Source organism: Watersipora subatra, chromosome 5 (genome assembly GCF_963576615.1).
Source record: "Watersipora subatra chromosome 5, tzWatSuba1.1, whole genome shotgun sequence".
NCBI classification, from domain to species: domain Eukaryota; kingdom Metazoa; phylum Bryozoa; class Gymnolaemata; order Cheilostomatida; family Watersiporidae; genus Watersipora; species Watersipora subatra.
The window spans coordinates 45,149,903-45,164,434 of NC_088712.1; the positions used below are offsets into that span (position 1 = coordinate 45,149,903).

General features: G+C 31.9%; 1 protein-coding gene across 2 annotated transcripts in view; it reads left to right on the forward strand.

The window, feature by feature from the left end:
- Positions 1-14,532, forward strand: part of LOC137396768 (uncharacterized) — a 28,412-nt gene continuing 13,880 nt past the window's right edge. For both annotated transcript variants that reach the window (XM_068083079.1, XM_068083080.1), the window contains exon 1: positions 1-96. The gene's annotated coding sequence lies outside the window, so the exon portion shown is untranslated. The remainder of the gene's footprint in view (positions 97-14,532) is intronic.

Here is a 14,532-nt window from a genome sequence, read left to right on the forward strand (position 1 = left end):
TCCAGCTGTCACAAACAGTTCGCTGGTAGTCACACAACAAACACGGTTGTTAGTTTCTACTCATAGGCCACTCGCAGCAGGCAGCACTGATTTTTGGTAAAGTACCAACGGATATTATGAGTTGATTTCTCTGAAGAGGGTGGTTGTATTTATACTTTCATCTGGTTAGAGTTTACAGTAACACTGGTTGAAGCTGGTTTTGAAAGATGTGACATGAGAGTTTTAGCAATTTGCATTTTGTACAGAATATCTGTAGCTATTACAGTAGTTTGTATACAATCCATGCATGAGTTGATTTCTCTGAAGAGGGTGGTTGTTTTTTATACTTTCATCTGGTTAGAGTTTACAGTAACACTGGTTGAAGCTGGTTTTGAAAGATGTGACATGAGAGTTTTAGCAAGTTGCATTTTGTACAAAATAACTGTAGCTATTACAGTAGTTTGTATACAAACCATGCATGAGTTGATTTATCTGAAAACGGGGCTGTTTATATTTCTATGTTTTCATCTGGTTTGAGCTTATTAGTAAAGATGGTGGAGGATACAAGGTTACAAGGTTTGACCTGAAACTTTTAACAGCTTTGTACAGTAATGACTTCATGTTTGGATATATCTTTGTCAATTATAGATTAGCTTCCTATGGCAGCGCTCATGTATATAAAAACGTTGTTAGAACTTTAAAATAAAGCACAGAAGTAGTGAATTACATCAATTTATTTATACTATATCTATCACAGGTTATGCTGTGTATTTCTATCACTCTGACTTCAAACCTTTGTATTGCCTACACTTTTGCTAATATTTTTATGGTGAATTCCCAATGAAAACCTCTATTTACTAATTATAACTTCAATGACCTAAGTTTTGTGTCAAATTTAAGTTTATGCATTTAATTTTTTACATAGTTTTATATCAAGTTTTTAGTGCCAAGTATACTTATCTGCAATATTTTTCAATGTTTTTGGCTCTAGAATAGATTAAACAAAAAATGTATTTGTATGAAAATATTTTTCCATTAACATTATGTAAGTGTGTAAATGAATAATACTGTGCAAGTAGGTAAGCAGATTAGATTATGTAAGTGCGTAAGTATATAATTTTGTGTATGTATACAGTGCCAAGTAAGCACATAAACAGATGTGAATATCTCAGGCCAAATAACATTGCCTGTCCAAGATTATCATCTTTGTACTTCAGTGGCTACATGGTTATTACAAAGCCAAAGTTTTTCGCGGTAATTTATGTAAACTCATGATTTGTATAAAACATCCTCATTATTTTATACAGCTCAATGACGTTATTACTTTGGTCTGTTTGCAATGATACACTTCTATATTTAATATTTATTTAATATATTGTATTATATATGATTTATCTATATTATTATACATCATATATGAAGTCTATTTAAGTATTTAATCCAATTACAGCTTTAATGTTCAGAGAAATATTTTTAACAAAGTGCTTATCGCTGCCACAATATTGCTAAAATTCATTTTTTTTCATATTTAATATATGTGTATATTATTACATAAGATATATATATATGTATTATTAATTACCTATTACATATATTTAAATATTTGGTCTATTTGATGCCTACTGAAATAATTGTTTGCCACAGTTTTTGCTATCTGACAAGTTCTTTCTTTTCTAACAGATTATTCTACTATGTGAAAACTACAAACATTCTCTCAATTATCATGTTGACACTATTTAAAGCATAAGAATCCAGTGGTATGCCGTTGATAACCTTGATAGGTATAACCGTATAACCGTTGATAGCCTTTCGCTGATAATCTTTTACTGTAGAGCCTGTGTAGCCAGTTCTTTGGTGAAAGCTTATTCAACATCACCAAACTCTCGCTGAACAAAACTCGGTGATCAGCCCAGAACAAGTTTGAACGGTCTAAAATTATCAAAATTAGCTTGCTGCCTAATCATTAAATGTATGATGTCGGGTAACTGTTGACATTAATGTGATATTTTTTGTGTTTGGATTGACATACAAAACTCTTTAGTTGTCGGTGTAACTTTGTATTCTAACTCATTAGTAAAATAGTAAATTGACTACATCTAATAATACATATATATACTATTATTATATATATAATATTATTATATATAATATGTTATATATATTATATATATAATAATATATATATATATAATAGAAGGAAGGACTGCTAGCAGACAAATGTCTTTCTCTGCATGCGCAGGTGCAGTCACCCTTTCTCACGCGGAGTTCGCTTCCCCTGGATGCAGCTCTGCCTGTAATGGTTCAAACATACATGGGTCGATTGTACTAAGCTATTTGTCTCCTTTGCATTTGATTGATCAGTCTCGTATGGTGCCATCAGCCACCTGTCTTGTTAGTAAGGGTAGATATGAACTATGGGTTATAGAACAAAAAGTGCACATGACCTATGTGACAGCTGACATGTGCAAGACTGTAATCAACAGATGTTGAATCTTTTCTCTAGAATATCTGAGAACAAGAAGCATAGAGTGGTTATTGTAAAAATCACTGACTACTTAATTCTTAGTCAGAATTTCTCACTAAGAGTTTGCTTAAAAATTAAAAACTATTATAATATTATAATCGTAATCCTATAGCCCCACATGTTCTTTGTTATGCTACTGTATTATATTGCAAATTGTTAACAGCTTAGTAAATCCTTTTTGACATCACAAGTCGTCACTTGATGTCATGAACTTTTGCTTTTTTACCATGTTAGTATCTTTAGTTGTATGTGCAGTTAGACATCAGTTTATCATCATATTTATATGAAGGTTTTTGGCAAACAACATGAGTTTGAAGAAACTTTTGTCTCAGCTTCTAAAGTAGTTTTTATCGTAGTTATTAGCGAAATATTACAGCTTTCACGGATAAGAGCAAAATATCTAATAAAATTTGAAAATAAAACTGAAAGTTGATAAAATATACCAACTGATGTAATTCAAACTATATTTATTGTAAGCAGGCCTGTATTCACTGGTTGCAAGTCGGGGCGGCTAATTTTAGGCAATTAGTTATGAACACCCAGGGTGTGGAGGGGGCGGTGTAAGCCCCCAACAGGTTTCTCTCATGTAGGGCCTCAGCCGGGCCTCTTATGCGAAGTTTTAAAAAATTTTATCGGAAAGTATCAACATTTTTCTATTTTTTGAGATTTGTTTTGTTTTAGATGATGTGACTGCCGGGATGTTTTTAGATTAAAATAAGCAAAACTTGACTGCAGTTATAACGTTAAAAAAAAGACATATTTTTCTTTTAAGCGGTTTAATTAAGATCCATTTTGCCGATTTTATTTTAAGTTCATCCGAAGGTTTCTGCGCTTTCGATAGGACATGGCCAAGACTTGGTAAAACTTGACCTTTTGCAAACTTTTATAAAAGTCGTTAACATGAATATTTTGCCGCTGATGATGATAATAATGACGCCTAAAAACAACTAAAAGTTGATCTTTGTCTCTATGGCTTGGAATAGAGTGATATTCTACAGCGACAAAAACCGTCTCCATAGCCGTTGGGCAAATAACTGTTCGAGTTCATGATGTTGAGGTCGAGTTATCTGAAGCACTTTATCATTGCGTGGGAACGGACCAAACAAATCTGTTCGAGTTAACCTCGTGTTCGAGATGAAATGTTACATTTTATCCGAGGGCTAGTTATCCGAGTTTGACTGTACTTAGCTGCGAAAAGTTCCTGAAAAGTTGGGGCGGCTTAGCCGGCCAGCCGCCCTAGGGAATATGAGCCTGATTGTAAGTGACATTATGTATCTGTATTGCACGCTCTCTGGGGAACCTACACATTGTAGATTTTATAATTCTATTTCTGTTCAAATCAATTAAATCAATGTTTGCTATATCTATCATAAGTTATGCTGCGCATGTCTAACACTCAGTCACTCAACTAACGCATTGCCAAGCCTAAACTTCTGTTTATGTTTTTGTAAGGTAAACTAACGATGAAGGCTTCTATTTACTAATTATAACTTCAATGATCAGTTTTTGTGTTAAATTTGAGTTTTTATGTATAATCCACCAAGTTTTATAGCATGTCCTCAGTGGTATGCGTATGTATCAAAACTGTTTCTTATTGCTTTCTTGCTCTGGAATGAATTAAATAGAAAAAAACGTATTCTTATGAAAATATTTCTCCAGCATAAAATGAATTAAGTGAATTAACTTTAACAATTTTGTTTCTGTACACTTCTGAAGTAGCATTAAAGATCTTTTTTTTGCTAATTATAATTTTATCGATCTTAAATGTGAGCTTTTACACGATTAATAGATTAATATAATGCATTTCGTGGTGTGGGTATTTCCCTGAACTGTTTATCACTATATTTTCCTTTGAAATCAATTGAACAACCTAAAAAATATGCTTGTGAGAATATTTATTCCAGCATAAAATGATCTTGAAATATGAAGAAAATATCAGGGTGTATTAGTTTTACAGAGTATGTCGAGATTTTGCCCTATGATCATAAAAAGTGACAGCTTCCAGAATAAACCTCCAGATTAGTTTAGTCTGTTGTTTGCACTAATTAAACCACTTAATGGGCTGGTATATAATAATTCTGCGTATAGAAAAAACAATGATGGTAGATATATATTCAAAGTAAAGACAATGATGGTAGATATATATACAAAGTAAAGAGAATGATGGTAGATATATATACAAAGCAAAGTTAGGTTATTTTATTAACAACATTTGATTCTAATCAGTTATAAAGCTTGGCTTCTTTACTCAAATATTTATAACTGCCAAAATTCTATTTTTCATTTTCCTAAATTTTTTTTAGATGCTTGTACATATTTAGAATCTTATCATATTCTATTTTGTGTTATATTTTATCATATCATTCCATGATTTTAATGTATTTTAATATGATGGCATGTAGTGAAAAGTATAAGACACATAACTTTGAACACGTAAATCTAGATTTTACAGAGTATATAATGCATATTGAGGGCACCTTTTTAAGAAGTTTAAAAGTTAGAGTGATTTTAGTTGGTATAAACAAACCCTCTAGTTTGCTAATTTTCAAAGACAGCTAATACGCAAGTATATGCAATAGGTTAGTTTGTTAGAAATGTTAGCTGAACAGATCTGTACAGCTTGATCTGTATCATCAGTTTTCAAAAAAACCTGCAGAAAGTTCACATCATTAAATGGCTCTAAACTTCAAGTTTAGACTAATTTAACTAGTTTAGAGCTAGTTAAACTAATTCTAGATTCAAATTCACAATTTGCAACATTTTTAAAAGTAAGTTTTCAAATTAATTTACTTAATAATGACAATAGTTTTCAAAAAATATAACCTCATTGGTTTTTAGTCTTTAATTTTATTGTCAAGTTTAAAACAAAATCGCGTTTTAATCAGACGTTTGCTATAAAATCTATAGGCATCCTGTTTATGTCTGAAACATTGTCCGTATTAAGGTGAAATATTTAGTGTTCAACATTCAAATTTATGAAACATTTCAGATGCTCCTTTCAGTAATTTCTTTTTCTAGTTTAATATAAATGTCATTAGTTTTAATTATTTTTGTGCTGAGCTGTTTTCCTCATTAACACCCAGCGTTATTTTTTGAGCAACAATATAGCAAACAGAGATTTCTTGGCTTCCTATTTTTTGCTAGCAAGATTTCTGCATTTCTCAAATATTTAGCATACAGCTTTGAATTTGGCTTATATATGCAAACATTAAACACTCAAATTTCACATATTCTTGTTTTCACACAACTATAAATATATTATTGTTCGGTGTCTTAAAAACAGTTTATTTTGACATTAGTTATAAATGGTAATAATTTCTCTTTCAAATAGACATGGGAATCTATTTTTTACTAATCAATATATGATTATCATGAAACATTAATAACACTTTTTTGACATAAAACTGTCATTATTGTACCGACTAGCCTTCCTGATATTTCGTCACTTCTTTGCCGTCTCTGTGGCTTTAGTTTATAAAATTAGCATGTCTGTTGGTTTAAATAGGTTGGTACAGCTCCAAGATTTGCAACATCTCGCGCTACTGTAACAGACATCTTACTCAATTATTTGAAAGTTCTGACATTACTTTTTCAACCTCAGTTTAGATGAGAGATTAAAACTAGAAAGGTTGCTCATTTTTTGGTTGGATAGTATTAGTGAGATTACAGGTAATAAGCTGGATATATATTATACATAATATATATTATATATACATTATATAATATATTATATATATTATACATAATATATATTCTATATACATTATATAATATATATACATTATATATATGCATTATGTATAATAATTATACTATACATGATATATACAAAACACATGATATATATTATGTATATATATTATACATATTATATATAATATTATATTATACATGATATATATTATATAAATTATGCATAATCCTCATGCTACAGACAGTACTGTTTCGGCTATTGAAGCCTCATCAGTGCAGCTCAGAACAAGCAAGGAAGACAAATCCCAATAACAATGAGAATTGACTTCTTGCCAAGAAACAACTACGTTGTCTCACAGACTTTAGGAAATTCAATGCACTGACACCAGAGTGCTCAAATCACAAATGTGATGAGCTTTGCATTAAGGCTAATAGTTTCGCACCTCTCACAGACTGTTCATTATATATTATGTATAATATATATTATACATAATATATATTATATATTATACATAATATATATTATATATATTATACATAATATATATTATATATATTATACATCATATATATTATATATGCATTATACATAATATATTATATATGCATTATACATAATATATACATTATATATTTGCATTATGTGTAATAATTATACTATACATGATATATACAAAATACATGATATATATATTGTGTATATATATTATACATATTATATATACTAGAAATTCCACTGTCATAAAGCCCACGACCAAAGTGATATTGGAAAAAAGAAAGGGTACTGATGGTTGAGAAATGCAATATTAGCAGTCAAATAGGATAACTGCAATGGTAGCTGTAATGTACTGGGTGTTATTATATACAACAAATAGCAATAATGAAAGGAAAAGATTATATGTTTATATCTCTCCTCCTTGCAAAAAAAAGAAATGCAATATTGGACAATATTAGAAATAAAATGCACTGATATTATTAGAATAACCAATATTATTTACATAGTAATAATAAAAAACCAATGCACAATTTTGTTTACATTTCAAAACGACATAGCTAACAATATCACGAAGTTGTGATATTTATATAGATTTTTAGAAAATCTGTACTACGTAGTCATTGTCCTGTAGTCATCCAAACTTATAATTAATTATTGCAATAATCTCATTAGAACCGTTAGAAAAAATATCATCGTCATGCCTTTACTTACACTGTGTTAGATTTTTAGAAAGTCTGTACTACGTAGTCATTGTTTTGTAGTCATCCAAACTTATAATTAATTATTGTAATAATCTCATAAAAAACGTTAAAAAATATCATCGTCATTTGCTTTACTTATACTGCGTTGGACATCAGTTAGAATGGGAAAGTATTCAAATGTGTCGGCAAATGAAAATGAAAAAATTGAAATCGGCAAAAATGAAACAATTTCTGTACTCCTATGTTAATTACCAAAACCTTCGGCAATTCGACAATGTTATAGACTGGTAAAAAGTGCACGTTATTTTTTCGTGAAATGCGCAAGACTTCATCGTTCTATTATCTGTCCTTCGGCGTTTCAATTTTCGGTCTTAACTTTTATTAAACCAAGCTTTTCAAGTGTTTTGTGGCGATTTTCGTTGAAATTAATCTGTCTATTTGTGTATAATCCGATCAGATGGGTAAGTTTTAAGATAATACCGACGGTTTAAAAAGACTTGGTAACATATTTAAATAGGTTTAAATGTGTTTTGTATCGTTATTATACTTTAACGACTTTACATAACGATGCTTAAATTTGTTGATGAAATTTCTTGACGAGGGTTCGTCTCGTTGTTGATGAATAATTTTCGAAAGTTGTGTGCACATGCATTTATCATAAAAACTCCCACACTTCGCTCCATTCGTTTGGTCGTGGGATAATATTTATATTATACATAATATATATTATATATATTATATATAATATATATTATATATTTTATACGTAATAGTAGTATAGTGAGAGCAGATCTACACACCTATGCACTTAAAGTTGGATTTTGGGTACATTTTAGCCCGAGAACCTCGGAGAATGGTGTTGTCTGATGGAAAGTTTGGGGGGGTAGGTGTGTGAGTGTTGGGAGCTAAGGTTATGAAGTTTGAGAGGAATTGTGGGAAGGATGCGGTGCTGGTCGAGAGGAATTGTGGGAAGGATGAGGTGAAGAGGGCGATGGTTTCGGGTTTCGATGCGATGGGTTTGGGGTTCGGGTGTCGACGAGTTGAGCGATCGATCGTCGAATGGTTGGGGTCGGGTTGGCGACCGGTGGGGTGAACGGTGTTATGTCGTTTCGGTTGAATGAACGTTGATGCTGGACGAGTTCGGGCGTGTCTATTCGTGGAATCGGTTAAGTCTCCCTTCGTTATAAAACTCTTTAAAGATGAGTAATAAAAAAGGGGAAAGTCGAATGAATTATTCATTAGGAAAAATTTCTTTTGAGAAGACATGAAGAGTCTTTATAGAAAACTAGATGATATAATTCAAATTTCTCCAATACTATTTATTAGTTTTGGATTTTTTCCGGTTAACGGTGAATTTTTACGAAATTTAATTCAATTTGAACATAACCCCTCGGATTGTACTTATGGTATAGCTAGTTATGAAATTATTCAAAGGTTGGGAATTACTGAACGACTTGTTCAATGGGCTAATCCATCTTCACGATCAGCGAGATATTGTGTAGGCAACTCAGCTCGTTCAAACTTTTGTGGATGGAGATCAATGCCTATTAAGTTTGTTTGTTATCATCCACAATTCGAAGAAAATAATGGTAGATTTACAGCTCCAATTAATTCTTCCACTACTCGATCCACCATCAGAACTACACATACATACAGAATTCCTACCACCACCACAACTACACTCGCTAGTACAATTCCTACTACCACCACAACTACACTCGCTACCATCATTCTAGCAAGTGGAATCACAACTCTTCCATCATCTGAAAATCTTAAGGAAAATATAACTAATACCCCTCCAAGTAATAAAGAAAGAGGCTATGGAAATGAAAGTTTTTCTGTAGACAAATTACAGGATGTCGAAATTTTTTATCATAATCACATACTGCTGCTAAAGTTGTAATCTAATTTTCATGCTTTCCTAAATTTTTATTCCACAATGAAAATGATATGTGAATATTGTATTGATTTTATTTTAATAATAGTATCTTAAAATATACAATAAAATATAAATTCTCCATCTTTGGAGATGAAGATTTTATTTCTAAAGGTTCTATTGATTTGCATATATATTCATTCAAAAAAAAAAAAAAAATCTTTTTTTATAAATACTAATTGTCAGTTTTCTGTGGAGATGAAGAGCTTGTCACTTCAGAATATTGTAATTCTTTCTTATCGAGAAAGAAGTATGTGCTGCTTGACTCGCTTTTCTCATCATCTTCTTTTTGTTTTGCATCATCACTGTTTAAATATATAAAACATTGAGGAATGAGAAAGGATGAAATAAATGGATAACTATATATCTTTGGTTTTAAAATTCTCAAAATCTACTTACCAAAATATACATTGAGCTAAGCCATCGTATACATCTTGTCCACATGTGCAGGAAGGTAATCTGTCTATAGGATAATCCAATGGTAAATCCAATTGCAACTCCGTTTCACTATTTTGAGAGTTTGTTTCTTTCGAGATGTTTTTTTCATCACTTTCCTCACCATCTTCTTGATACCTGTTTAATTTTTTGAAAATCCATTGAAAATTGAGAAAAGATGATGTATATAAAATGAATAATTATATATTCATATAAAACTTTAGAATTTAAAATTTCAAAATGTACTTACCAATGTACACATTGTGCTAATCCATCATATACATGTCCACATGTACAGGAAAGTAGTCCGTGTGTACAATATTCCCATGGTGTAGCCCAAATTTGAACACAACTATCTGTACATTTCCCTTCTGACATTTTACCCTTCTCAGAATTCTGTTAGCTTATGAAGAGTGTTATGATAATAATGATTTGTTCTCGATTGCTTTTATAAAGTTGAGCATCTGTAAAACGCTTGAGTGAGTTTAATGAAAATTTATAAATAGATTACAAAACATTTCTCTATGCTTACAATTTCGCGAAAATGAATTTCGCGAAATTACACATATATATTATATAGTCAACTTTCGCGAAATTGGATTTCGCGAAATTTCACATCATATATATTATATAGTCAACTTTCGCGAAATTGAATTTCGCGAAAAGTGAATTTCGCGAAATTGGATTTCGCGAAATTTCACATCATATATTATATAGTCAACTTTCGCGAAATTGGATTTCGCGAAATTTCACATCATATATATTATATAGTCAACTTTCGCGAAATTCAATTTCGCGAAAATCTGTTTGCTATTTTCGCCTCATTAATTCCTTTGGACACACCCATCATTCTTCAATTCACTATATAAGCATTGCATGATCTGATGGAATATTCTGCTTCATTAACCATCTCTTGATGCCTACTTATATTTGAGAATTTGGGTCGATCGAGCGTTGATACCATAAGGCTTGTATGCTTCAGCTAGAATTCGGTTAGTCGGCTACTCGCGATTAAGTTCGTTGAGTGTCGCTGTTTTCAGGGGCTGTTGTGTGGACAAGCGCCTTGGCATTCGACCTGATTGTTTTCCTAGGTTTACCTATGGAATTCTCCTGTTTGGTTTGGCTTAACCATTCCATAACAGCCTCTCGACCAGTAAATAGATGAAGATGATGAACTAGTAAAGAGGCATACATGGATTAATATGTGGATTATTTTGAGGATAACTCCAACTCAGCGTGAGTATATCAATATATAAAACTTATATCAAAAATGTTACGTTATTGAATCATTGGCTTTGCCGTTTCCGGTTAGTGCATGCGCACGCAGTTCTGTTTTTATCCACGAGGATGCGTTACACGTTTTTCTAATGCTCTTGTATTGTATTCCTTATTCACATGTACTATTGTTCGTTATTCATAATATACGTTCTACAGCATTAACTACACACATATTCAACAAAAAAGGTAAATAACATTCGGTTGTATTTTTTACCAAGTTTATTTCGATATAAAGTATATATGTATATTCAATTGTAAAATATAGAAAAATTTTTTATGTCAGTTCTTCTAGTAATTTAACAATTTGGGAAGTTCCTTGAATATGTACATTGTCAATACCTTCATTTTCTTCGTTATTAAGACTTTTACTAATTTTTCCATTCCAATCATATCTATCTAGTATAGTTTTTCGAACTACATGATCTCGTGTATCTTTTTCAGAAATTTTTAGCATAACTGTTAGAAAATCTTCTATTGAACATCCTCTGCTCCAAAATATTGCAAAGAGAAGACAGTAATCTCCACATGTTGTTGAAAGAAAACCTTGGAGTAGAACATCATTCCATTTAATTAACTTTATTCCAGAAAGTTTTAAGATTTGAGCGACATCTGGATATGTTGAAGGATCTCGTCCTGTTGAATCGAAATAATTAATTTCGGATTTTGCTCGAATAACTCCTATCCAGTGTTCTCCTGGTTGATAAGAATAGTGTGTGTTAAAAATATATATTCCTTCATTCGATAAAAATTGTTCTATAAATTCATTTCTTGCACAGACAGCAAAAAAATGATTATTAGTCATGTGATCTTGGGAAAGAACATCGAAAATATTTGCTGTATTCATCCTTAGAATATGCTTCCACCACTGAGTCGAACGCTAAAGTCAGAAGCGATTTCCATCATTCCATCTTTTTGTATATATGTATTAAGATAGACATTTTCTGGTGTTGCAACCCGAAAACCGATATCGATTGTTAGTGAAACATGTCTCATTAAATGAAATCCTTCGGATGAGAGATCTCCTGTCAAATCGAAAGCGTATATTGCAAGTCCAGTTTCATATTCACTCAGTCCAATTCCACTTCCTTCAGAAGAAAGATCTTTTCCCATTGCATTTAGAAGTTGTACATATGGTCGAGTATACATTCTATTTACAAAATTTGGAGTATATCGTTTTCCAAAAGGTAGTCCATCAATTTGTAGTTCTACATGACTCACATCGTAATGACCAAATTTGAAAGGATTACGATTGTATGATCCATTTTCTCCATCGTGTGATGAAAGTGAAACAAGTATTAAATTTGGTCTAAGTGTGTTATCAGCAATTTTTATTTGAGTATGGGTTAATCCAGTATTCACATTATAAGATCTGGTGTATACCCGAGAAAGAGGATACTTTGCATTAACACCATTAAGTAGTTTTTCGTTATGTAAAAGCTGAATTGTTTGGTTGATTTTTAATTTTCGAAGATGAAGTACACATTTCGTCAACTTTACTTTTCCCCCTCCTCCAGGAGTAGCTGTTGCTGCCATCAAACAATAACTTGGTTTACTTCGGTCTAGTTCTAATTTACAATTCAATCCTGGAATGAGATATCTTTCCTGTTGAAAAATGCTAAGATGGAGTCGTCCAAAAAACTCAAATGAGTTTGAACCTCTAATAAGATTCTTTCTTGCTGTAGCCGCACTATTATCGAATTCCGCACCATCTTTTGCAAGATTATCATCTTGAAACCATCCTTCTGCTTTTAATTGGTATTGTTTTGCTTCTCTGCTATTATTGAGAAGGGTTTCTATGAACGATCTCATAGGATAATCACTTGAATGTTCAACAACAGATCCATTAATTTTGAACGTTGCTGTTTTGATTAGCGAATGAAAAAATGCATCCCCTGGTACAACATTTACATTAGCAGCAGTATTGTCTAAATTGGAACCATCGTCCTTGACTACTTTTCCTTCGATTTGCAAGTATGAATTACTTAAATCGATATAGTGATCTACATCTCCAGGTATTTCAATTTCAATTGGCCCATATTCACTGAGACGTGACGGAGCTAATTCACTATAATATCCGCGCTCCACCGAACTATGTGTGCCTGGAACATCAAATATACCCAAACTTTCGTTTATCGTAAAAGGAGAACCCGATATTTTTAAACCTGTTGAACCAATCTCTCCAGAACTCATCTTTCACTATTGATGTATGTCAATGAAATGAACTAAAAAATATTGAGATAATAATATATAAAGCATTTTCAAATTTTAAAAAATATTTGGAGTGGCTTTTCTCCGTCGCTTTGCAGGTTTGCTACGGTTATTTAATTTTCTTTTCCCAGGTTTTCTAACTCTTGGAATTACTACTTCATCTGTTTCTTCTTCTTCTTCTTTTGGTCTCTCTACCATGTTATTAAGATAATTGGATGCAGCATCTAACCCTTTTTTCCCTAATGAGATAGCCGTTTTTTTTGCTAGAGGCGCAACAGCTTTTGCTAATTTTTTAAATATTCCTGATAGTCGTCCATTTCCCATCACTCTCTTTCCTTTATATGGTGTCAATCCGCCATTTCCTGATTGATTAGACGTGTAATATTGAATGTAAAAGTTTTTTGAGTCTTCTGGAGTATATGGAATTAATATGGAATTCATTGTTTCTTTCTGAAATGAACCGTTAGTATAACCTTCCCTCCATCAAATGGTACTTTTTCTCCATCATCACTTGTTATAAGGGTCTCTATCACATCAGTAGAAATTTTATCCACTTCAACGTAATGCGCTTGACTGAATTCTGTATAAACTCGAGAGAACTTCTTTCCACTTACTGGGACAACTCGTAGCAATCGTACATTTGCATCTCCAACGAGTCTGTTACTTACAATTGATGAATATACGTATAATGATGTAAATCCATAGTTGATATCCGGAGATGTGATGTTTCCGTGTTTTCCCACATTATAAGTTATCTTCGGATCTAATCCTAAGATATTTGCGAAATCTTGTGAAAACGAAACCTGAACACTCGAATCTCTTACATACAACATAGATTTGTTGGATATTTTGTCGTATTCGAATTCTATAGTTGGATGGAGATTGAAGGGTTTTAGAACATCATGAGTTCGTTGAATTACTTCATCTATATCTTCGTATCTTCCATTTCCAATTTTTATGTCGAAACGACGAAATCTCCCATTAAGTTCCGCTTTTGTGATGCTTATTATTCCTTCTACTACATTTGGCCAATTATTTAAAAACGATATATCTTTTAGAGCAACTTCCCATTGTCCTTCTGTAAAATCTACATATCTGGCTAGTCTAACTGTAAAGTTTGAATTAGTATTTTTAGGAAAGTCACTAAAACTAGCATCAGAAGGAAGAGTTACGAACTCCGACATTTTCAATTCTTTCAATGAAGTTCAATTGCTTATCATCCTCTTTTATTTAACAAAATCTCTTTCATTGACCCAGCTATTGAATGAATCAGGATATCCCA